This window comes from Lissotriton helveticus, chromosome 4_1, assembly GCF_964261635.1.
Source record: "Lissotriton helveticus chromosome 4_1, aLisHel1.1, whole genome shotgun sequence".
Lineage (NCBI taxonomy): Eukaryota > Metazoa > Chordata > Amphibia > Caudata > Salamandridae > Lissotriton > Lissotriton helveticus.
In genome coordinates, this window is record NC_136063.1 from 1,670,839,612 (window position 1) to 1,670,863,301 (window position 23,690).

A 23,690-nucleotide genomic window follows, 5' to 3' on the forward strand; every position below is an offset into this window, starting at 1 on the left:
ATATTAGTATGGAAATTGTGAAATAAAACGTTTTTCATGCTGATTTTCAACAGTCGATCTGCAATCGTGAAACATACGCTTTTGCTTGGAGGCCTCACAGGTACTGATCTAATTTTCTGTTTTAAGATTATTCACAAATCATATGATATGCTTTGTATAAATAAACTATATTGTTAGATCAAAATTGAGTAAAAAGTGACTATCTCAATTTCATGACATATAGAAGAGTAAGGAGAAGAAGCTCATGTTTCAAATGTGGAGAGGCAACAACTTTTCATTATTTTCACCTCTACTAATTATATGCATTTTTATAATGTATGTGTTTATGTTGTCCTATAAATATACAGAGACATATAGCAAGATATAGGGAGATACATACGTGTAAAGTGGATATGTACAAGTTTATAAGTAAATGAGATGTTTTTCCAATTAATAATTCTAAGAACTGAATGGAAAAGAAAATCGTAAAGTTTAGATAAGTCCCACTGTGATTTGTACTCAGATCCCGGTTTTCAGAGTCTAGAGTGCTAAGCATGATACCATCAACCCACCTGTACCAGGTTGAGCTTTTCATTTTGAGAGAAGAGATTGCATTCACGGGGGAATCTTATCTTTTATTGCAAAATCGTATCTCACATAAAAAGTACTGTTCAACAGAGTGATAGCGTTACTTGAGTCCTCTGGGCAACATCCTTCCCTAACATAGTTCAATATGCAAAAGTTGAACAGAATAGAAAGGTAATAACATTCTGTTGGTCTTTGACTGTAGAACATTAAAAACTTTGAAATGTTCACATTGCTGCAGCAATCTGCTCCCTTGTCACATGGGAGGTTCCATGGTGTAGTGGTTAGCACTTTGGACTGTGAATCCAAGGATCCGAGTTCAAATCTCGGTGGGACCACTTTCATGACTGTTGATCAAATCTTTTTTTGTCAAGTGTATTCATAAATATCACAAATCTAACACGGGTAGAGTGAAACATTAATTTATTGATTGTATTCTGAAAGTCTATTCGATGTGAGCAAATGATAGAACTTTTAGAAAACATGGAAATTAAATGGCTCAAAATAATGAGACATTTTGCGAGCTGACTCTGTTTTCTCAAACTCATCACAGGGGGCTGATGCAAGATATTACTTTCTTAAATCTTACTGTTATTGATAAGGGGAAGATGGAACTTTTTAATTGGAAATCCTTCATTAAAACAAAACTTGAGGAATCAAATTGTGTATTATGGGGACAGAAGAGATGACGTTTTGAATAACAATCGTGAAATTCAGACACACATATATTTACACTCTGATTTTCTAAAGTAAATCCATAACCATAAAGTAAAATCTTTCGAAAGACGTGTCAAAGGTAATAATCTGAATTTCTCTTTCAAAGAAATTCACAATTAAATGCACTGTGTAAGTCAAGCATGTTGTCATATAAGAAATCAGCAAAAATTAACTATCTCATTACTGGTCATATAGATGAGAGAGGAAATGAACCTAATGTTTAAATTGTGGATGGGAAACAACAGTTTTTAGTTTTCAGCTTCAATACATATGTTTATGAATAATTGATTTCTTTATATAGTCTTATCGCTATCTAGACGGATATAGCTATGTATACATAGATGCATACTTATACGTTGATAAGTATCAGTATAAAACATTGACGTTATGTTTTTCCAAGACCAAATTCTAAGAAATGGGTGAAATAGTAAATCTCATAATTCAAGTAGGTCCCACCGAGATTTGATCTCGGATCGCTGGATTCAGAGTCCAGAGTGCTAACCATTACACCATGGAACCCTCCCATACATGAGTCATTTTTCCATTGAGACAAAAGAGAGCGCATTAGTGTGGGGGCATTTCTTACATTGATGAAAGGATATCTCTGTTGAATGCTCATAGTGTAAAGAGCTATAATGTGATTTGATTCTGTTCAGATACATTCTCCATAACAGTGTTAAATATGCAAACGTTTATCAGGATAGGCAAGTTATATCATAATGATCATCTTTGACTGTGTCATATTAAAACATTTTACATTTCCAAACTAATACACCCATTTCTTTGTCTCTCACATGGGCTGCGCCAAAGAGCAATGATTGGCACTTTGGACTTTGCATGCAAAGGTACCAGTCCAAATCTTGGGGGTACTATTTTATTACTCTTGACCTTTTCCATTTCTGTCATCTTTGTTTATTGATAGCTCAAATCCAACACCAGTAGGTTGAAAGAGACAATTATTGATTCCTTTCAAAACGTCCATCAGCTTGAACAAGTTACAGAAATACAAACATTATAATACGTTTACATCACATTCCTACACAAAATAGTGTGACATTAAGAAATCCTATCCTGTTTTTCTGAAATGCATTTCAGAGGCCTGATTCCCAGCATCCCTTTTTGAAGCTTTCTGCGCTATTGATAAGGCGAATTTAGCACATTTTGAAAGAGAAGTGTTCTTAAATCAAACCTAGAGAACCACAATGACGGTATCATTCAGATAGTACAAATGTTTTTTGTATATTAGTATGGAAATTGTGAAATAAAACGTTTTTCATGCTGATTTTCAACAGTCGATCTGCAATCGTGAAACATACGCTTTTGCTTGGAGGCCTCACAGGTACTGATCTAATTTTCTGTTTTAAGATTATTCACAAATCATATGATATGCTTTGTATAAATAAACTATATTGTTAGATCAAAATTGAGTAAAAAGTGACTATCTCAATTTCATGACATATAGAAGAGTAAGGAGAAGAAGCTCATGTTTCAAATGTGGAGAGGCAACAACTTTTCATTATTTTCACCTCTACTAATTATATGCATTTTTATAATGTATGTGTTTATGTTGTCCTATAAATATACAGAGACATATAGCAAGATATAGGGAGATACATACGTGTAAAGTGGATATGTACAAGTTTATAAGTAAATGAGATGTTTTTCCAATTAATAATTCTAAGAACTGAATGGAAAAGAAAATCGTAAAGTTTAGATAAGTCCCACTGTGATTTGTACTCAGATCCCGGTTTTCAGAGTCTAGAGTGCTAAGCATGATACCATCAACCCACCTGTACCAGGTTGAGCTTTTCATTTTGAGAGAAGAGATTGCATTCACGGGGGAATCTTATGTTTTATTGCAAAATCGTATCTCACATAAAAAGTACTGTTCAACAGAGTGATAGCGTTACTTGAGTCCTCTGGGCAACATCCTTCCCTAACATAGTTCAATATGCAAAAGTTGAACAGAATAGAAAGGTAATAACATTCTGTTGGTCTTTGACTGTAGAACATTAAAAACTTTGAAATGTTCACATTGCTGCAGCAATCTGCTCCCTTGTCACATGGGAGGTTCCATGGTGTAGTGGTTAGCACTTTGGACTGTGAATCCAAGGATCCGAGTTCAAATCTCGGTGGGACCACTTTCATGACTGTTGATCAAATCTTTTTTTGTCAAGTGTATTCATAAATATCACAAATCTAACACGGGTAGAGTGAAACAATAATTTATTGATTGTATTCTGAAAGTCTATTCGATGTGAGCAAATGATAGAACTTTTAGAAAACATGGAAATTAAATGGCTCAAAATAATGAGACATTTTGCGAGCTGACTCTGTTTTCTCAAACTCATCACAGGGGGCTGATGCAAGATATTACTTTCTTAAATCTTACTGTTATTGATAAGGGGAAGATGGAACTTTTTAATTGGAAATCCTTCATTAAAACAAAACTTGAGGAATCAAATTGTGTATTATGGGGACAGAAGATATGACGTTTTGAATAACAATCGTGAAATTCAGACACACATATATTTACACTCTGATTTTCTAAAGTAAATCCATAACCATAAAGTAAAATCTTTCGAAAGACGTGTCAAAGGTAATAATCTGAATTTCTCTTTCAAAGAAATTCACAATTAAATGCACTGTGTAAGTCAAGCATGTTGTCATATAAGAAATCAGCAAAAATTAACTATCTCATTACTGGTCATATAGATGAGAGAGGAAATGAACCTAACGTTTAAATTGTGGATGGGAAACAACAGTTTTTAGTTTTCAGCTTCAATACATATGTTTATGAATAATTGATTTCTTTATATAGTCTTATCGCTATCTAGACGGATATAGCTATGTATACATAGATGCATACCTATAAGTTGATAAGTATCAGTATAAAACATTGACGTTATGTTTTTCCAAGAGCAAATTCTAAGAAATGGGTGAAATAGTAAATCTCATAATTCAAGTAGGTCCCACCGAGATTTGATCTCGGATCGCTGGATTCAGAGTCCAGAGTGCTAACCATTACACCATGGAACCCTCCCATACCTGAGTCATTTTTCCATTGAGACAAAAGAGAGCGCATTAGTGCGGGGGCATTTCTTACATTGATGAAAGGATATCTCTGTTGAATGCTCATAGTGTAAAGAGCTATAATGTGATTTGATTCAGTTCAGATACATTCTCCATAACAGTGTTAAATATGCAAACGTTTATCAGGATAGGCAAGTTATATCATAATGATCATCTTTGACTGTGTCATATTAAAACATTTTACATTTCCAAACTAATACACCCATTTCTTTGTCTCTCACATGGGCTGCGCCAAAGAGCAATGATTGGCACTTTGGACTTTGCATGCAAAGGTACCAGTCCAAATCTTGGGGGTACTATTTTATTACTCTTGACCTTTTCCATTTCTGTCATCTTTGTTTATTGATAGCTCAAATCCAACACCAGTAGGTTGAAAGAGACACTTATTGATTCCTTTCAAAACGTCCATCAGCTTGAACAAGTTACAGAAATACAAACATTATAATACGTTTACATCACATTCCTACACAAAATAGTGTGACATTAAGAAATCCTATCCTGTTTTTCTGAAATGCATTTCAGAGGCCTGATTCCCAGCATCCCTTTTTGAAGCTTTCTGCGCTATTGATAAGGCGAATTTAGCACATTTTGAAAGAGAAGTGTTCTTAAATCAAACCTAGAGAACCACAATGACGGTATCATTCAGATAGTACAAATGTTTTTTGTATATTAGTATGGAAATTGTGAAATAAAACGTTTTTCATGCTGATTTTCAACAGTCGATCTGCAATCGTGAAACATACGCTTTTGCTTGGAGGCCTCACAGGTACTGATCTAATTTTCTGTTTTAAGATTATTCACAAATCATATGATATGCTTTGTATAAATCAACTATATTGTTAGATCAAAATTGAGTAAAAAGTGACTATCTCAATTTCATGACATATAGAAGAGTAAGGAGAAGAAGCTCATGTTTCAAATGTGGAGAGGCAACAACTTTTCATTATTTTCACCTCTACTAATTATATGCATTTTTATAATGTATGTGTTTATGTTGTCCTATAAATATACAGAGACATATAGCAAGATATAGGGAGATACATACGTGTAAAGTGGATATGTACAAGTTTATAAGTAAATGAGATGTTTTTCCAATTAATAATTCTAAGAACTGAATGGAAAAGAAAATCGTAAAGTTTAGATAAGTCCCACTGTGATTAGTACTCAGATCCCGGTTTTCAGAGTCTAGAGTGCTAAGCATGATACCATCAACCCACCTGTACCAGGTTGAGCTTTTCATTTTGAGAGAAGAGATTGCATTCACGGGGGAATCTTATCTTTTATTGCAAAATCGTATCTCACATAAAAAGTACTGTTCAACAGAGTGATAGCGTTACTTGAGTCCTCTGGGCAACATCCTTCCCTAACATAGTTCAATATGCAAAAGTTGAACAGAATAGAAAGGTAATAACATTCTGTTGGTCTTTGACTGTAGAACATTAAAAACTTTGAAATGTTCACATTGCTGCAGCAATCTGCTCCCTTGTCACATGGGAGGTTCCATGGTGTAGTGGTTAGCACTTTGGACTTTGAATCCAAGGATCCGAGTTCAAATCTCGGTGGGACCACTTTCATGACTGTTGATCAAATCTTTTTTTGTCAAGTGTATTCATAAATATCACAAATCTAACACGGGTAGAGTGAAACAATAATTTATTGATTGTATTCTGAAAGTCTATTCGATGTGAGCAAATGATAGAACTTTTAGAAAACATGGAAATTAAATGGCTCAAAATAATGAGACATTTTGCGAGCTGACTCTGTTTTCTCAAACTCATCACAGGGGGCTGATGCAAGATATTACTTTCTTAAATCTTACTGTTATTGATAAGGGGAAGATGGAACTTTTTAATTGGAAATCCTTCATTAAAACAAAACTTGAGGAATCAAATTGTGTATTATGGGGACAGAAGATATGACGTTTTGAATAACAATCGTGAAATTCAGACACACATATATTTACACTCTGATTTTCTAAAGTAAATCCATAACCATAAAGTAAAATCTTTCGAAAGACGTGTCAAAGGTAATAATCTGAATTTCTCTTTCAAAGAAATTCACAATTAAATGCACTGTGTAAGTCAAGCATGTTGTCATATAAGAAATCAGCAAAAATTAACTATCTCATTACTGGTCATATAGATGAGAGAGGAAATGAACCTAACGTTTAAATTGTGGATGGGAAACAACAGTTTTTAGTTTTCAGCTTCAATACATATGTTTATGAATAATTGATTTCTTTATATAGTCTTATCGCTATCTAGACGGATATAGCTATGTATACATAGATGCATACCTATAAGTTGATAAGTATCAGTATAAAACATTGACGTTATGTTTTTCCAAGAGCAAATTCTAAGAAATGGGTGAAATAGTAAATCTCATAATTCAAGTAGGTCCCACTGAGATTTGATCTCGGATCGCTGGATTCAGAGTCCAGAGTGCTAACCATTACACCATGGAACCCTCCCATACCTGAGTCATTTTTCCATTGAGACAAAAGAGAGCGCATTAGTGCGGGGGCATTTCTTACATTGATGAAAGGATATCTCTGTTGAATGCTCATAGTGTAAAGAGCTATAATGTGATTTGATTCAGTTCAGATACATTCTCCATAACAGTGTTAAATATGCAAACGTTTATCAGGATAGGCAAGTTATATCATAATGATCATCTTTGACTGTGTCATATTAAAACATTTTACATTTCCAAACTAATACACCCATTTCTTTGTCTCTCACATGGGCTGCGCCAAAGAGCAATGATTGGCACTTTGGACTTTGCATGCAAAGGTACCAGTCCAAATCTTGGGGGTACTATTTTATTACTCTTGACCTTTTCCATTTCTGTCATCTTTGTTTATTGATAGCTCAAATCCAACACCAGTAGGTTGAAAGAGACAATTATTGATTCCTTTCAAAACGTCCATCAGCTTGAACAAGTTACAGAAATACAAACATTATAATACGTTTACATCACATTCCTACACAAAATAGTGTGACATTAAGAAATCCTATCCTGTTTTTCTGAAATGCATTTCAGAGGCCTGATTCCCAGCATCCCTTTTTGAAGCTTTCTGCGCTATTGATAAGGCGAATTTAGCACATTTTGAAAGAGAAGTGTTCTTAAATCAAACCTAGAGAACCACAATGACGGTATCATTCAGATAGTACAAATGTTTTTTGTATATTAGTATGGAAATTGTGAAATAAAACGTTTTTCATGCTGATTTTCAACAGTCGATCTGCAATCGTGAAACATACGCTTTTGCTTGGAGGCCTCACAGGTACTGATCTAATTTTCTGTTTTAAGATTATTCACAAATCATATGATATGCTTTGTATAAATAAACTATATTGTTAGATCAAAATTGAGTAAAAAGTGACTATCTCAATTTCATGACATATAGAAGAGTAAGGAGAAGAAGCTCATGTTTCAAATGTGGAGAGGCAACAACTTTTCATTATTTTCACCTCTACTAATTATATGCATTTTTATAATGTATGTGTTTATGTTGTCCTATAAATATACAGAGACATATAGCAAGATATAGGGAGATACATACGTGTAAAGTGGATATGTACAAGTTTATAAGTAAATGAGATGTTTTTCCAATTAATAATTCTAAGAACTGAATGGAAAAGAAAATCGTAAAGTTTAGATAAGTCCCACTGTGATTTGTACTCAGATCCCGGTTTTCAGAGTCTAGAGTGCTAAGCATGATACCATCAACCCACCTGTACCAGGTTGAGCTTTTCATTTTGAGAGAAGAGATTGCATTCACGGGGGAATCTTATCTTTTATTGCAAAATCGTATCTCACATAAAAAGTACTGTTCAACAGAGTGATAGCGTTACTTGAGTCCTCTGGGCAACATCCTTCCCTAACATAGTTCAATATGCAAAAGTTGAACAGAATAGAAAGGTAATAACATTCTGTTGGTCTTTGACTGTAGAACATTAAAAACTTTGAAATGTTCACATTGCTGCAGCAATCTGCTCCCTTGTCACATGGGAGGTTCCATGGTGTAGTGGTTAGCACTTTGGACTGTGAATCCAAGGATCCGAGTTCAAATCTCGGTGGGACCACTTTCATGACTGTTGATCAAATCTTTTTTTGTCAAGTGTATTCATAAATATCACAAATCTAACACGGGTAGAGTGAAACATTAATTTATTGATTGTATTCTGAAAGTCTATTCGATGTGAGCAAATGATAGAACTTTTAGAAAACATGGAAATTAAATGGCTCAAAATAATGAGACATTTTGCGAGCTGACTCTGTTTTCTCAAACTCATCACAGGGGGCTGATGCAAGATATTACTTTCTTAAATCTTACTGTTATTGATAAGGGGAAGATGGAACTTTTTAATTGGAAATCCTTCATTAAAACAAAACTTGAGGAATCAAATTGTGTATTATGGGGACAGAAGAGATGACGTTTTGAATAACAATCGTGAAATTCAGACACACATATATTTACACTCTGATTTTCTAAAGTAAATCCATAACCATAAAGTAAAATCTTTCGAAAGACGTGTCAAAGGTAATAATCTGAATTTCTCTTTCAAAGAAATTCACAATTAAATGCACTGTGTAAGTCAAGCATGTTGTCATATAAGAAATCAGCAAAAATTAACTATCTCATTACTGGTCATATAGATGAGAGAGGAAATGAACCTAATGTTTAAATTGTGGATGGGAAACAACAGTTTTTAGTTTTCAGCTTCAATACATATGTTTATGAATAATTGATTTCTTTATATAGTCTTATCGCTATCTAGACGGATATAGCTATGTATACATAGATGCATACTTATACGTTGATAAGTATCAGTATAAAACATTGACGTTATGTTTTTCCAAGACCAAATTCTAAGAAATGGGTGAAATAGTAAATCTCATAATTCAAGTAGGTCCCACCGAGATTTGATCTCGGATCGCTGGATTCAGAGTCCAGAGTGCTAACCATTACACCATGGAACCCTCCCATACATGAGTCATTTTTCCATTGAGACAAAAGAGAGCGCATTAGTGTGGGGGCATTTCTTACATTGATGAAAGGATATCTCTGTTGAATGCTCATAGTGTAAAGAGCTATAATGTGATTTGATTCTGTTCAGATACATTCTCCATAACAGTGTTAAATATGCAAACGTTTATCAGGATAGGCAAGTTATATCATAATGATCATCTTTGACTGTGTCATATTAAAACATTTTACATTTCCAAACTAATACACCCATTTCTTTGTCTCTCACATGGGCTGCGCCAAAGAGCAATGATTGGCACTTTGGACTTTGCATGCAAAGGTACCAGTCCAAATCTTGGGGGTACTATTTTATTACTCTTGACCTTTTCCATTTCTGTCATCTTTGTTTATTGATAGCTCAAATCCAACACCAGTAGGTTGAAAGAGACAATTATTGATTCCTTTCAAAACGTCCATCAGCTTGAACAAGTTACAGAAATACAAACATTATAATACGTTTACATCACATTCCTACACAAAATAGTGTGACATTAAGAAATCCTATCCTGTTTTTCTGAAATGCATTTCAGAGGCCTGATTCCCAGCATCCCTTTTTGAAGCTTTCTGCGCTATTGATAAGGCGAATTTAGCACATTTTGAAAGAGAAGTGTTCTTAAATCAAACCTAGAGAACCACAATGACGGTATCATTCAGATAGTACAAATGTTTTTTGTATATTAGTATGGAAATTGTGAAATAAAACGTTTTTCATGCTGATTTTCAACAGTCGATCTGCAATCGTGAAACATACGCTTTTGCTTGGAGGCCTCACAGGTACTGATCTAATTTTCTGTTTTAAGATTATTCACAAATCATATGATATGCTTTGTATAAATAAACTATATTGTTAGATCAAAATTGAGTAAAAAGTGACTATCTCAATTTCATGACATATAGAAGAGTAAGGAGAAGAAGCTCATGTTTCAAATGTGGAGAGGCAACAACTTTTCATTATTTTCACCTCTACTAATTATATGCATTTTTATAATGTATGTGTTTATGTTGTCCTATAAATATACAGAGACATATAGCAAGATATAGGGAGATACATACGTGTAAAGTGGATATGTACAAGTTTATAAGTAAATGAGATGTTTTTCCAATTAATAATTCTAAGAACTGAATGGAAAAGAAAATCGTAAAGTTTAGATAAGTCCCACTGTGATTTGTACTCAGATCCCGGTTTTCAGAGTCTAGAGTGCTAAGCATGATACCATCAACCCACCTGTACCAGGTTGAGCTTTTCATTTTGAGAGAAGAGATTGCATTCACGGGGGAATCTTATGTTTTATTGCAAAATCGTATCTCACATAAAAAGTACTGTTCAACAGAGTGATAGCGTTACTTGAGTCCTCTGGGCAACATCCTTCCCTAACATAGTTCAATATGCAAAAGTTGAACAGAATAGAAAGGTAATAACATTCTGTTGGTCTTTGACTGTAGAACATTAAAAACTTTGAAATGTTCACATTGCTGCAGCAATCTGCTCCCTTGTCACATGGGAGGTTCCATGGTGTAGTGGTTAGCACTTTGGACTTTGAATCCAAGGATCCGAGTTCAAATCTCGGTGGGACCACTTTCATGACTGTTGATCAAATCTTTTTTTGTCAAGTGTATTCATAAATATCACAAATCTAACACGGGTAGAGTGAAACAATAATTTATTGATTGTATTCTGAAAGTCTATTCGATGTGAGCAAATGATAGAACTTTTAGAAAACATGGAAATTAAATGGCTCAAAATAATGAGACATTTTGCGAGCTGACTCTGTTTTCTCAAACTCATCACAGGGGGCTGATGCAAGATATTACTTTCTTAAATCTTACTGTTATTGATAAGGGGAAGATGGAACTTTTTAATTGGAAATCCTTCATTAAAACAAAACTTGAGGAATCAAATTGTGTATTATGGGGACAGAAGATATGACGTTTTGAATAACAATCGTGAAATTCAGACACACATATATTTACACTCTGATTTTCTAAAGTAAATCCATAACCATAAAGTAAAATCTTTCGAAAGACGTGTCAAAGGTAATAATCTGAATTTCTCTTTCAAAGAAATTCACAATTAAATGCACTGTGTAAGTCAAGCATGTTGTCATATAAGAAATCAGCAAAAATTAACTATCTCATTACTGGTCATATAGATGAGAGAGGAAATGAACCTAACGTTTAAATTGTGGATGGGAAACAACAGTTTTTAGTTTTCAGCTTCAATACATATGTTTATGAATAATTGATTTCTTTATATAGTCTTATCGCTATCTAGACGGATATAGCTATGTATACATAGATGCATACCTATAAGTTGATAAGTATCAGTATAAAACATTGACGTTATGTTTTTCCAAGAGCAAATTCTAAGAAATGGGTGAAATAGTAAATCTCATAATTCAAGTAGGTCCCACCGAGATTTGATCTCGGATCGCTGGATTCAGAGTCCAGAGTGCTAACCATTACACCATGGAACCCTCCCATACCTGAGTCATTTTTCCATTGAGACAAAAGAGAGCGCATTAGTGCGGGGGCATTTCTTACATTGATGAAAGGATATCTCTGTTGAATGCTCATAGTGTAAAGAGCTATAATGTGATTTGATTCAGTTCAGATACATTCTCCATAACAGTGTTAAATATGCAAACGTTTATCAGGATAGGCAAGTTATATCATAATGATCATCTTTGACTGTGTCATATTAAAACATTTTACATTTCCAAACTAATACACCCATTTCTTTGTCTCTCACATGGGCTGCGCCAAAGAGCAATGATTGGCACTTTGGACTTTGCATGCAAAGGTACCAGTCCAAATCTTGGGGGTACTATTTTATTACTCTTGACCTTTTCCATTTCTGTCATCTTTGTTTATTGATAGCTCAAATCCAACACCAGTAGGTTGAAAGAGACACTTATTGATTCCTTTCAAAACGTCCATCAGCTTGAACAAGTTACAGAAATACAAACATTATAATACGTTTACATCACATTCCTACACAAAATAGTGTGACATTAAGAAATCCTATCCTGTTTTTCTGAAATGCATTTCAGAGGCCTGATTCCCAGCATCCCTTTTTGAAGCTTTCTGCGCTATTGATAAGGCGAATTTAGCACATTTTGAAAGAGAAGTGTTCTTAAATCAAACCTAGAGAACCACAATGACGGTATCATTCAGATAGTACAAATGTTTTTTGTATATTAGTATGGAAATTGTGAAATAAAACGTTTTTCATGCTGATTTTCAACAGTCGATCTGCAATCGTGAAACATACGCTTTTGCTTGGAGGCCTCACAGGTACTGATCTAATTTTCTGTTTTAAGATTATTCACAAATCATATGATATGCTTTGTATAAATCAACTATATTGTTAGATCAAAATTGAGTAAAAAGTGACTATCTCAATTTCATGACATATAGAAGAGTAAGGAGAAGAAGCTCATGTTTCAAATGTGGAGAGGCAACAACTTTTCATTATTTTCACCTCTACTAATTATATGCATTTTTATAATGTATGTGTTTATGTTGTCCTATAAATATACAGAGACATATAGCAAGACATAGGGAGATACATACGTGTAAAGTGGATATGTACAAGTTTATAAGTAAATGAGATGTTTTTCCAATTAATAATTCTAAGAACTGAATGGAAAAGAAAATCGTAAAGTTTAGATAAGTCCCACTGTGATTAGTACTCAGATCCCGGTTTTCAGAGTCTAGAGTGCTAAGCATGATACCATCAACCCACCTGTACCAGGTTGAGCTTTTCATTTTGAGAGAAGAGATTGCATTCACGGGGGAATCTTATCTTTTATTGCAAAATCGTATCTCACATAAAAAGTACTGTTCAACAGAGTGATAGCGTTACTTGAGTCCTCTGGGCAACATCCTTCCCTAACATAGTTCAATATGCAAAAGTTGAACAGAATAGAAAGGTAATAACATTCTGTTGGTCTTTGACTGTAGAACATTAAAAACTTTGAAATGTTCACATTGCTGCAGCAATCTGCTCCCTTGTCACATGGGAGGTTCCATGGTGTAGTGGTTAGCACTTTGGACTTTGAATCCAAGGATCCGAGTTCAAATCTCGGTGGGACCACTTTCATGACTGTTGATCAAATCTTTTTTTGTCAAGTGTATTCATAAATATCACAAATCTAACACGGGTAGAGTGAAACAATAATTTATTGATTGTATTCTGAAAGTCTATTCGATGTGAGCAAATGATAGAACTTTTAGAAAACATGGAAATTAAATGGCTCAAAATAATGAGACATTTTGCGAGCTGACTCTGTTTTCTCAAACTCATCACAGGGGGCTGATGCAAGATATTACTTTCTTAAATCTTACTGTTATTGATAAGGGGAAGATGGAACTTTTTAATTGGAAATCCTTCATTAAAACAAAACTTGAGGAATCAAATTGTGTATTATGGGGACAGAAGATATGACGTTTTGAATAACAATCGTGAAATTCAGACACACATATATTTACACTCTGATTTTCTAAAGTAAATCCATAACCATAAAGTAAAATCTTTCGAAAGACGTGTCAAAGGTAATAATCTGAATTTCTCTTTCAAAGAAATTCACAATTAAATGCACTGTGTAAGTCAAGCATGTTGTCATATAAGAAATCAGCAAAAATTAACTATCTCATTACTGGTCATATAGATGAGAGAGGAAATGAACCTAACGTTTAAATTGTGGATGGGAAACAACAGTTTTTAGTTTTCAGCTTCAATACATATGTTTATGAATAATTGATTTCTTTATATAGTCTTATCGCTATCTAGACGGATATAGCTATGTATACATAGATGCATACTTATACGTTGATAAGTATCAGTATAAAACATTGACGTTATGTTTTTCCAAGAGCAAATTCTAAGAAATGGGTGAAATAGTAAATCTCATAATTCAAGTAGGTCCCACCGAGATTTGATCTCGGATCGCTGGATTCAGAGTCCAGAGTGCTAACCATTACACCATGGAACCCTCCCATACATGAGTCATTTTTCCATTGAGACAAAAGAGAGCGCATTAGTGCGGGGGCATTTCTTACATTGATGAAAGGATATCTCTGTTGAATGCTCATAGTGTAAAGAGCTATAATGTGATTTGATTCAGTTCAGATACATTCTCCATAACAGTGTTAAATATGCAAACGTTTATCAGGATAGGCAAGTTATATCATAATGATCATCTTTGACTGTGTCATATTAAAACATTTTACATTTCCAAACTAATACACCCATTTCTTTGTCTCTCACATGGGCTGCGCCAAAGAGCAATGATTGGCACTTTGGACTTTGCATGCAAAGGTACCAGTCCAAATCTTGGGGGTACTATTTTATTACTCTTGACCTTTTCCATTTCTGTCATCTTTGTTTATTGATAGCTCAAATCCAACACCAGTAGGTTGAAAGAGACACTTATTGATTCCTTTCAAAACGTCCATCAGCTTGAACAAGTTACAGAAATACAAACATTATAATACGTTTACATCACATTCCTACACAAAATAGTGTGACATTAAGAAATCCTATCCTGTTTTTCTGAAATGCATTTCAGAGGCCTGATTCCCAGCATCCCTTTTTGAAGCTTTCTGCGCTATTGATAAGGCGAATTTAGCACATTTTGAAAGAGAAGTGTTCTTAAATCAAACCTAGAGAACCACAATGACGGTATCATTCAGATAGTACAAATGTTTTTTGTATATTAGTATGGAAATTGTGAAATAAAACGTTTTTCATGCTGATTTTCAACAGTCGATCTGCAATCGTGAAACATACGCTTTTGCTTGGAGGCCTCACAGGTACTGATCTAATTTTCTGTTTTAAGATTATTCACAAATCATATGATATGCTTTGTATAAATCAACTATATTGTTAGATCAAAATTGAGTAAAAAGTGACTATCTCAATTTCATGACATATAGAAGAGTAAGGAGAAGAAGCTCATGTTTCAAATGTGGAGAGGCAACAACTTTTCATTATTTTCACCTCTACTAATTATATGCATTTTTATAATGTATGTGTTTATGTTGTCCTATAAATATACAGAGACATATAGCAAGATATAGGGAGATACATACGTGTAAAGTGGATATGTACAAGTTTATAAGTAAATGAGATGTTTTTCCAATTAATAATTCTAAGAACTGAATGGAAAAGAAAATCGTAAAGTTTAGATAAGTCCCACTGTGATTAGTACTCAGATCCCGGTTTTCAGAGTCTAGAGTGCTAAGCATGATACCATCAACCCACCTGTACCAGGTTGAGCTTTTCATTTTGAGAGAAGAGATTGCATTCACGGGGGAATCTTATCTTTTATTGCAAAATCGTATCTCACATAAAAAGTACTGTTCAACAGAGTGATAGCGTTACTTGAGTCCTCTGGGCAACATCCTTCCCTAACATAGTTCAATATGCAAAAGTTGAACAGAATAGAAAGGTAATAACATTCTGTTGGTCTTTGACTGTAGAACATTAAAAACTTTGAAATGTTCACATTGCTGCAGCAATCTGCTCCCTTGTCACATGGGAGGTTCCATGGTGTAGTGGTTAGCACTTTGGACTTTGAATCCAAGGATCCGAGTTCAAATCTCGGTGGGACCACTTTCATGACTGTTGATCAAATCTTTTTTTGTCAAGTGTATTCATAAATATCACAAATCTAACACGGGTAGAGTGAAACATTAATTTATTGATTGTATTCTGAAAGTCTATTCGATGTGAGCAAATGATAGAACTTTTAGAAAACATGGAAATTAAATGGCTCAAAATAATGAGACATTTTGCGAGCTGACTCTGTTTTCTCAAACTCATCACAGGGGGCTGATGCAAGATATTACTGTCTTAAATCTTACTGTTATTGATAAGGGGAAGATGGAACTTTTTAATTGGAAATCCTTCATTAAAACAAAACTTGAGGAATCAAATTGTGTATTATGGGGACAGAAGATATGACGTTTTGAATAACAATCGTGAAATTCAGACACACATATATTTACACTCTGATTTTCTAAAGTAAATCCATAACCATAAAGTAAAATCTTTCGAAAGACGTGTCAAAGGTAATAATCTGAATTTCTCTTTCAAAGAAATTCACAATTAAATGCACTGTGTAAGTCAAGCATGTTGTCATATAAGAAATCAGCAAAAATTAACTATCTCATTACTGGTCATATAGATGAGAGAGGAAATGAACCTAACGTTTAAATTGTGGATGGGAAACAACAGTTTTTAGTTTTCAGCTTCAATACATATGTTTATGAATAATTGATTTCTTTATATAGTCTTATCGCTATCTAGACGGATATAGCTATGTATACATAGATGCATACTTATACGTTGATAAGTATCAGTATAAAACATTGACGTTATGTTTTTCCAAGAGCAAATTCTAAGAAATGGGTGAAATAGTAAATCTCATAATTCAAGTAGGTCCCACCGAGATTTGATCTCGGATCGCTGGATTCAGAGTCCAGAGTGCTAACCATTACACCATGGAACCCTCCCATACATGAGTCATTTTTCCATTGAGACAAAAGAGAGCGCATTAGTGCGGGGGCATTTCTTACATTGATGAAAGGATATCTCTGTTGAATGCTCATAGTGTAAAGAGCTATAATGTGATTTGATTCAGTTCAGATACATTCTCCATAACAGTGTTAAATATGCAAACGTTTATCAGGATAGGCAAGTTATATCATAATGATCATCTTTGACTGTGTCATATTAAAACATTTTACATTTCCAAACTAATACACCCATTTCTTTGTCTCTCACATGGGCTGCGCCAAAGAGCAATGATTGGCACTTTGGACTTTGCATGCAAAGGTACCAGTCCAAATCTTGGGGGTACTATTTTATTACTCTTGACCTTTTCCATTTCTGTCATCTTTGTTTATTGATAGCTCAAATCCAACACCAGTAGGTTGAAAGAGACACTTATTGATTCCTTTCAAAACGTCCATCAGCTTGAACAAGTTACAGAAATACAAACATTATAATACGTTTACATCACATTCCTACACAAAATAGTGTGACATTAAGAAATCCTATCCTGTTTTTCTGAAATGCATTTCAGAGGCCTGATTCCCAGCATCCCTTTTTGAAGCTTTCTGCGCTATTGATAAGGCGAATTTAGCACATTTTGAAAGAGAAGTGTTCTTAAATCAAACCTAGAGAACCACAATGACGGTATCATTCAGATAGTACAAATGTTTTTTGTATATTAGTATGGAAATTGTGAAATAAAACGTTTTTCATGCTGATTTTCAACAGTCGATCTGCAATCGTGAAACATACGCTTTTGCTTGGAGGCCTCACAGGTACTGATCTAATTTTCTGTTTTAAGATTATTCACAAATCATATGATATGCTTTGTATAAATCAACTATATTGTTAGATCAAAATTGAGTAAAAAGTGACTATCTCAATTTCATGACATATAGAAGAGTAAGGAGAAGAAGCTCATGTTTCAAATGTGGAGAGGCAACAACTTTTCATTATTTTCACCTCTACTAATTATATGCATTTTTATAATGTATGTGTTTATGTTGTCCTATAAATATACAGAGACATATAGCAAGATATAGGGAGATACATACGTGTAAAGTGGATATGTACAAGTTTATAAGTAAATGAGATGTTTTTCCAATTAATAATTCTAAGAACTGAATGGAAAAGAAAATCGTAAAGTTTAGATAAGTCCCACTGTGATTAGTACTCAGATCCCGGTTTTCAGAGTCTAGAGTGCTAAGCATGATACCATCAACCCACCTGTACCAGGTTGAGCTTTTCATTTTGAGAGAAGAGATTGCATTCACGGGGGAATCTTATCTTTTATTGCAAAATCGTATCTCACATAAAAAGTACTGTTCAACAGAGTGATAGCGTTACTTGAGTCCTCTGGGCAACATCCTTCCCTAACATAGTTCAATATGCAAAAGTTGAACAGAATAGAAAGGTAATAACATTCTGTTGGTCTTTGACTGTAGAACATTAAAAACTTTGAAATGTTCACATTGCTGCAGCAATCTGCTCCCTTGTCACATGGGAGGTTCCATGGTGTAGTGGTTAGCACTTTGGACTTTGAATCCAAGGATCCGAGTTCAAATCTCGGTGGGACCACTTTCATGACTGTTGATCAAATCTTTTTTTGTCAAGTGTATTCATAAATATCACAAATCTAACACGGGTAGAGTGAAACATTAATTTATTGATTGTATTCTGAAAGTCTATTCGATGTGAGCAAATGATAGAACTTTTAGAAAACATGGAAATTAAATGGCTCAAAATAATGAGACATTTTGCGAGCTGACTCTGTTTTCTCAAACTCATCACAGGGGGCTGATGCAAGATATTACTGTCTTAAATCTTACTGTTATTGATAAGGGGAAGATGGAACTTTTTAATTGGAAATCCTTCATTAAAACAAAACTTGAGGAATCAAATTGTGTATTATGGGGACAGAAGATATGACGTTTTGAATAACAATCGTGAAATTCAGACACACATATATTTACACTCTGATTTTCTAAAGTAAATCCATAACCATAAAGTAAAATCTTTCGAAAGACGTGTCAAAGGTAATAATCTGAATTTCTCTTTCAAAGAAATTCACAATTAAATGCACTGTGTAAGTCAAGCATGTTGTCATATAAGAAATCAGCAAAAATTAACTATCTCATTACTGGTCATATAGATGAGAGAGGAAATGAACCTAACGTTTAAATTGTGGATGGGAAACAACAGTTTTTAGTTTTCAGCTTCAATACATATGTTTATGAATAATTGATTTCTTTATATAGTCTTATCGCTATCTAGACGGATATAGCTATGTATACATAGATGCATACTTATACGTTGATAAGTATCAGTATAAAACATTGACGTTATGTTTTTCCAAGAGCAAATTCTAAGAAATGGGTGAAATAGTAAATCTCATAATTCAAGTAGGTCCCACCGAGATTTGATCTCGGATCGCTGGATTCAGAGTCCAGAGTGCTAACCATTACACCATGGAACCCTCCCATACATGAGTCATTTTTCCATTGAGACAAAAGAGAGCGCATTAGTGCGGGGGCATTTCTTACATTGATGAAAGGATATCTCTGTTGAATGCTCATAGTGTAAAGAGCTATAATGTGATTTGATTCAGTTCAGATACATTCTCCATAACAGTGTTAAATATGCAAACGTTTATCAGGATAGGCAAGTTATATCATAATGATCATCTTTGACTGTGTCATATTAAAACATTTTACATTTCCAAACTAATACACCCATTTCTTTGTCTCTCACATGGGCTGCGCCAAAGAGCAATGATTGGCACTTTGGACTTTGCATGCAAAGGTACCAGTCCAAATCTTGGGGGTACTATTTTATTACTCTTGACCTTTTCCATTTCTGTCATCTTTGTTTATTGATAGCTCAAATCCAACACCAGTAGGTTGAAAGAGACACTTATTGATTCCTTTCAAAACGTCCATCAGCTTGAACAAGTTACAGAAATACAAACATTATAATACGTTTACATCACATTCCTACACAAAATAGTGTGACATTAAGAAATCCTATCCTGTTTTTCTGAAATGCATTTCAGAGGCCTGATTCCCAGCATCCCTTTTTGAAGCTTTCTGCGCTATTGATAAGGCGAATTTAGCACATTTTGAAAGAGAAGTGTTCTTAAATCAAACCTAGAGAACCACAATGACGGTATCATTCAGATAGTACAAATGTTTTTTGTATATTAGTATGGAAATTGTGAAATAAAACGTTTTTCATGCTGATTTTCAACAGTCGATCTGCAATCGTGAAACATACGCTTTTGCTTGGAGGCCTCACAGGTACTGATCTAATTTTCTGTTTTAAGATTATTCACAAATCATATGATATGCTTTGTATAAATCAACTATATTGTTAGATCAAAATTGAGTAAAAAGTGACTATCTCAATTTCATGACATATAGAAGAGTAAGGAGAAGAAGCTCATGTTTCAAATGTGGAGAGGCAACAACTTTTCATTATTTTCACCTCTACTAATTATATGCATTTTTATAATGTATGTGTTTATGTTGTCCTATAAATATACAGAGACATATAGCAAGATATAGGGAGATACATACGTGTAAAGTGGATATGTACAAGTTTATAAGTAAATGAGATGTTTTTCCAATTAATAATTCTAAGAACTGAATGGAAAAGAAAATCGTAAAGTTTAGATAAGTCCCACTGTGATTTGTACTCAGATCCCGGTTTTCAGAGTCTAGAGTGCTAAGCATGATACCATCAACCCACCTGTACCAGGTTGAGCTTTTCATTTTGAGAGAAGAGATTGCATTCACGGGGGAATCTTATCTTTTATTGCAAAATCGTATCTCACATAAAAAGTACTGTTCAACAGAGTGATAGCGTTACTTGAGTCCTCTGGGCAACATCCTTCCCTAACATAGTTCAATATGCAAAAGTTGAACAGAATAGAAAGGTAATAACATTCTGTTGGTCTTTGACTGTAGAACATTAAAAACTTTGAAATGTTCACATTGCTGCAGCAATCTGCTCCCTTGTCACATGGGAGGTTCCATGGTGTAGTGGTTAGCACTTTGGACTTTGAATCCAAGGATCCGAGTTCAAATCTCGGTGGGACCACTTTCATGACTGTTGATCAAATCTTTTTTTGTCAAGTGTATTCATAAATATCACAAATCTAACACGGGTAGAGTGAAACATTAATTTATTGATTGTATTCTGAAAGTCTATTCGATGTGAGCAAATGATAGAACTTTTAGAAAACATGGAAATTAAATGGCTCAAAATAATGAGACATTTTGCGAGCTGACTCTGTTTTCTCAAACTCATCACAGGGGGCTGATGCAAGATATTACTGTCTTAAATCTTACTGTTATTGATAAGGGGAAGATGGAACTTTTTAATTGGAAATCCTTCATTAAAACAAAACTTGAGGAATCAAATTGTGTATTATGGGGACAGAAGATATGACGTTTTGAATAACAATCGTGAAATTCAGACACACATATATTTACACTCTGATTTTCTAAAGTAAATCCATAACCATAAAGTAAAATCTTTCGAAAGACGTGTCAAAGGTAATAATCTGAATTTCTCTTTCAAAGAAATTCACAATTAAATGCACTGTGTAAGTCAAGCATGTTGTCATATAAGAAATCAGCAAAAATTAACTATCTCATTACTGGTCATATAGATGAGAGAGGAAATGAACCTAACGTTTAAATTGTGGATGGGAAACAACAGTTTTTAGTTTTCAGCTTCAATACATATGTTTATGAATAATTGATTTCTTTATATAGTCTTATCGCTATCTAGACGGATATAGCTATGTATACATAGATGCATACTTATACGTTGATAAGTATCAGTATAAAACATTGACGTTATGTTTTTCCAAGAGCAAATTCTAAGAAATGGGTGAAATAGTAAATCTCATAATTCAAGTAGGTCCCACCGAGATTTGATCTCGGATCGCTGGATTCAGAGTCCAGAGTGCTAACCATTACACCATGGAACCCTCCCATACATGAGTCATTTTTCCATTGAGACAAAAGAGAGCGCATTAGTGCGGGGGCATTTCTTACATTGATGAAAGGATATCTCTGTTGAATGCTCATAGTGTAAAGAGCTATAATGTGATTTGATTCAGTTCAGATACATTCTCCATAACAGTGTTAAATATGCAAACGTTTATCAGGATAGGCAAGTTATATCATAATGATCATCTTTGACTGTGTCATATTAAAACATTTTACATTTCCAAACTAATACACCCATTTCTTTGTCTCTCACATGGGCTGCGCCAAAGAGCAATGATTGGCACTTTGGACTTTGCATGCAAAGGTACCAGTCCAAATCTTGGGGGTACTATTTTATTACTCTTGACCTTTTCCATTTCTGTCATCTTTGTTTATTGATAGCTCAAATCCAACACCAGTAGGTTGAAAGAGACACTTATTGATTCCTTTCAAAACGTCCATCAGCTTGAACAAGTTACAGAAATACAAACATTATAATACGTTTACATCACATTCCTACACAAAATAGTGTGACATTAAGAAATCCTATCCTGTTTTTCTGAAATGCATTTCAGAGGCCTGATTCCCAGCATCCCTTTTTGAAGCTTTCTGCGCTATTGATAAGGCGAATTTAGCACATTTTGAAAGAGAAGTGTTCTTAAATCAAACCTAGAGAACCACAATGACGGTATCATTCAGATAGTACAAATGTTTTTTGTATATTAGTATGGAAATTGTGAAATAAAACGTTTTTCATGCTGATTTTCAACAGTCGATCTGCAATCGTGAAACATACGCTTTTGCTTGGAGGCCTCACAGGTACTGATCTAATTTTCTGTTTTAAGATTATTCACAAATCATATGATATGCTTTGTATAAATCAACTATATTGTTAGATCAAAATTGAGTAAAAAGTGACTATCTCAATTTCATGACATATAGAAGAGTAAGGAGAAGAAGCTCATGTTTCAAATGTGGAGAGGCAACAACTTTTCATTATTTTCACCTCTACTAATTATATGCATTTTTATAATGTATGTGTTTATGTTGTCCTATAAATATACAGAGACATATAGCAAGATATAGGGAGATACATACGTGTAAAGTGGATATGTACAAGTTTATAAGTAAATGAGATGTTTTTCCAATTAATAATTCTAAGAACTGAATGGAAAAGAAAATCGTAAAGTTTAGATAAGTCCCACTGTGATTTGTACTCAGATCCCGGTTTTCAGAGTCTAGAGTGCTAAGCATGATACCATCAACCCACCTGTACCAGGTTGAGCTTTTCATTTTGAGAGAAGAGATTGCATTCACGGGGGAATCTTATCTTTTATTGCAAAATCGTATCTCACATAAAAAGTACTGTTCAACAGAGTGATAGCGTTACTTGAGTCCTCTGGGCAACATCCTTCCCTAACATAGTTCAATATGCAAAAGTTGAACAGAATAGAAAGGTAATAACATTCTGTTGGTCTTTGACTGTAGAACATTAAAAACTTTGAAATGTTCACATTGCTGCAGCAATTTGCTCCCTTGTCACATGGGAGGTTCCATGGTGTAGTGGTTAGCACTTTGGACTTTGAATCCAAGGATCCGAGTTCAAATCTTGGTGGGACCACTTTCATGACTGTTGATCAAATCTTTTTTTGTCAAGCGTATTCATAAATATCACAAATCTAACACGGGTAGAGTGAAACATTAATTTATTGATTGTATTCTGAAAGTC

At 34.2% G+C, this 23,690-nt stretch overlaps 19 non-coding genes across 19 annotated transcripts; 10 read left to right on the forward strand and 9 right to left on the reverse strand.

Moving 5' to 3' along the window:
• The first annotated feature begins 830 nt into the window (after positions 1-830).
• TRNAH-GUG (transfer RNA histidin (anticodon GUG)) lies at positions 831-902 on the forward strand. The gene has a single exon. It is a non-coding gene; the product is annotated as a tRNA-His (tRNA).
• Positions 903-1,728: 826 nt separating this feature from the next.
• On the reverse strand, positions 1,729-1,800 carry TRNAQ-CUG (transfer RNA glutamine (anticodon CUG)). The gene has a single exon. It is a non-coding gene; the product is annotated as a tRNA-Gln (tRNA).
• Positions 1,801-3,350: 1,550 nt separating this feature from the next.
• TRNAH-GUG (transfer RNA histidin (anticodon GUG)) lies at positions 3,351-3,422 on the forward strand. Its single transcript has one exon. It is a non-coding gene; the product is annotated as a tRNA-His (tRNA).
• Positions 3,423-4,248: 826 nt separating this feature from the next.
• Positions 4,249-4,320, reverse strand: TRNAQ-CUG (transfer RNA glutamine (anticodon CUG)). Its single transcript has one exon. It is a non-coding gene; the product is annotated as a tRNA-Gln (tRNA).
• Positions 4,321-5,870: 1,550 nt separating this feature from the next.
• On the forward strand, positions 5,871-5,942 carry TRNAQ-UUG (transfer RNA glutamine (anticodon UUG)). The gene has a single exon. It is a non-coding gene; the product is annotated as a tRNA-Gln (tRNA).
• An 826-nt stretch (positions 5,943-6,768) lies between these two features.
• TRNAQ-CUG (transfer RNA glutamine (anticodon CUG)) lies at positions 6,769-6,840 on the reverse strand. The gene has a single exon. It is a non-coding gene; the product is annotated as a tRNA-Gln (tRNA).
• A 1,550-nt stretch (positions 6,841-8,390) lies between these two features.
• TRNAH-GUG (transfer RNA histidin (anticodon GUG)) lies at positions 8,391-8,462 on the forward strand. The gene has a single exon. It is a non-coding gene; the product is annotated as a tRNA-His (tRNA).
• Positions 8,463-9,288: 826 nt separating this feature from the next.
• On the reverse strand, positions 9,289-9,360 carry TRNAQ-CUG (transfer RNA glutamine (anticodon CUG)). The gene has a single exon. It is a non-coding gene; the product is annotated as a tRNA-Gln (tRNA).
• A 1,550-nt stretch (positions 9,361-10,910) lies between these two features.
• TRNAQ-UUG (transfer RNA glutamine (anticodon UUG)) lies at positions 10,911-10,982 on the forward strand. The gene has a single exon. It is a non-coding gene; the product is annotated as a tRNA-Gln (tRNA).
• An 826-nt stretch (positions 10,983-11,808) lies between these two features.
• On the reverse strand, positions 11,809-11,880 carry TRNAQ-CUG (transfer RNA glutamine (anticodon CUG)). Its single transcript has one exon. It is a non-coding gene; the product is annotated as a tRNA-Gln (tRNA).
• Positions 11,881-13,430: 1,550 nt separating this feature from the next.
• TRNAQ-UUG (transfer RNA glutamine (anticodon UUG)) lies at positions 13,431-13,502 on the forward strand. The gene has a single exon. It is a non-coding gene; the product is annotated as a tRNA-Gln (tRNA).
• Positions 13,503-14,328: 826 nt separating this feature from the next.
• On the reverse strand, positions 14,329-14,400 carry TRNAQ-CUG (transfer RNA glutamine (anticodon CUG)). Its single transcript has one exon. It is a non-coding gene; the product is annotated as a tRNA-Gln (tRNA).
• Positions 14,401-15,950: 1,550 nt separating this feature from the next.
• On the forward strand, positions 15,951-16,022 carry TRNAQ-UUG (transfer RNA glutamine (anticodon UUG)). The gene has a single exon. It is a non-coding gene; the product is annotated as a tRNA-Gln (tRNA).
• An 826-nt stretch (positions 16,023-16,848) lies between these two features.
• Positions 16,849-16,920, reverse strand: TRNAQ-CUG (transfer RNA glutamine (anticodon CUG)). The gene has a single exon. It is a non-coding gene; the product is annotated as a tRNA-Gln (tRNA).
• A 1,550-nt stretch (positions 16,921-18,470) lies between these two features.
• Positions 18,471-18,542, forward strand: TRNAQ-UUG (transfer RNA glutamine (anticodon UUG)). The gene has a single exon. It is a non-coding gene; the product is annotated as a tRNA-Gln (tRNA).
• An 826-nt stretch (positions 18,543-19,368) lies between these two features.
• On the reverse strand, positions 19,369-19,440 carry TRNAQ-CUG (transfer RNA glutamine (anticodon CUG)). Its single transcript has one exon. It is a non-coding gene; the product is annotated as a tRNA-Gln (tRNA).
• A 1,550-nt stretch (positions 19,441-20,990) lies between these two features.
• Positions 20,991-21,062, forward strand: TRNAQ-UUG (transfer RNA glutamine (anticodon UUG)). The gene has a single exon. It is a non-coding gene; the product is annotated as a tRNA-Gln (tRNA).
• An 826-nt stretch (positions 21,063-21,888) lies between these two features.
• Positions 21,889-21,960, reverse strand: TRNAQ-CUG (transfer RNA glutamine (anticodon CUG)). The gene has a single exon. It is a non-coding gene; the product is annotated as a tRNA-Gln (tRNA).
• Positions 21,961-23,510: 1,550 nt separating this feature from the next.
• Positions 23,511-23,582, forward strand: TRNAQ-UUG (transfer RNA glutamine (anticodon UUG)). Its single transcript has one exon. It is a non-coding gene; the product is annotated as a tRNA-Gln (tRNA).
• The last annotated feature ends 108 nt before the right edge of the window (positions 23,583-23,690 follow it).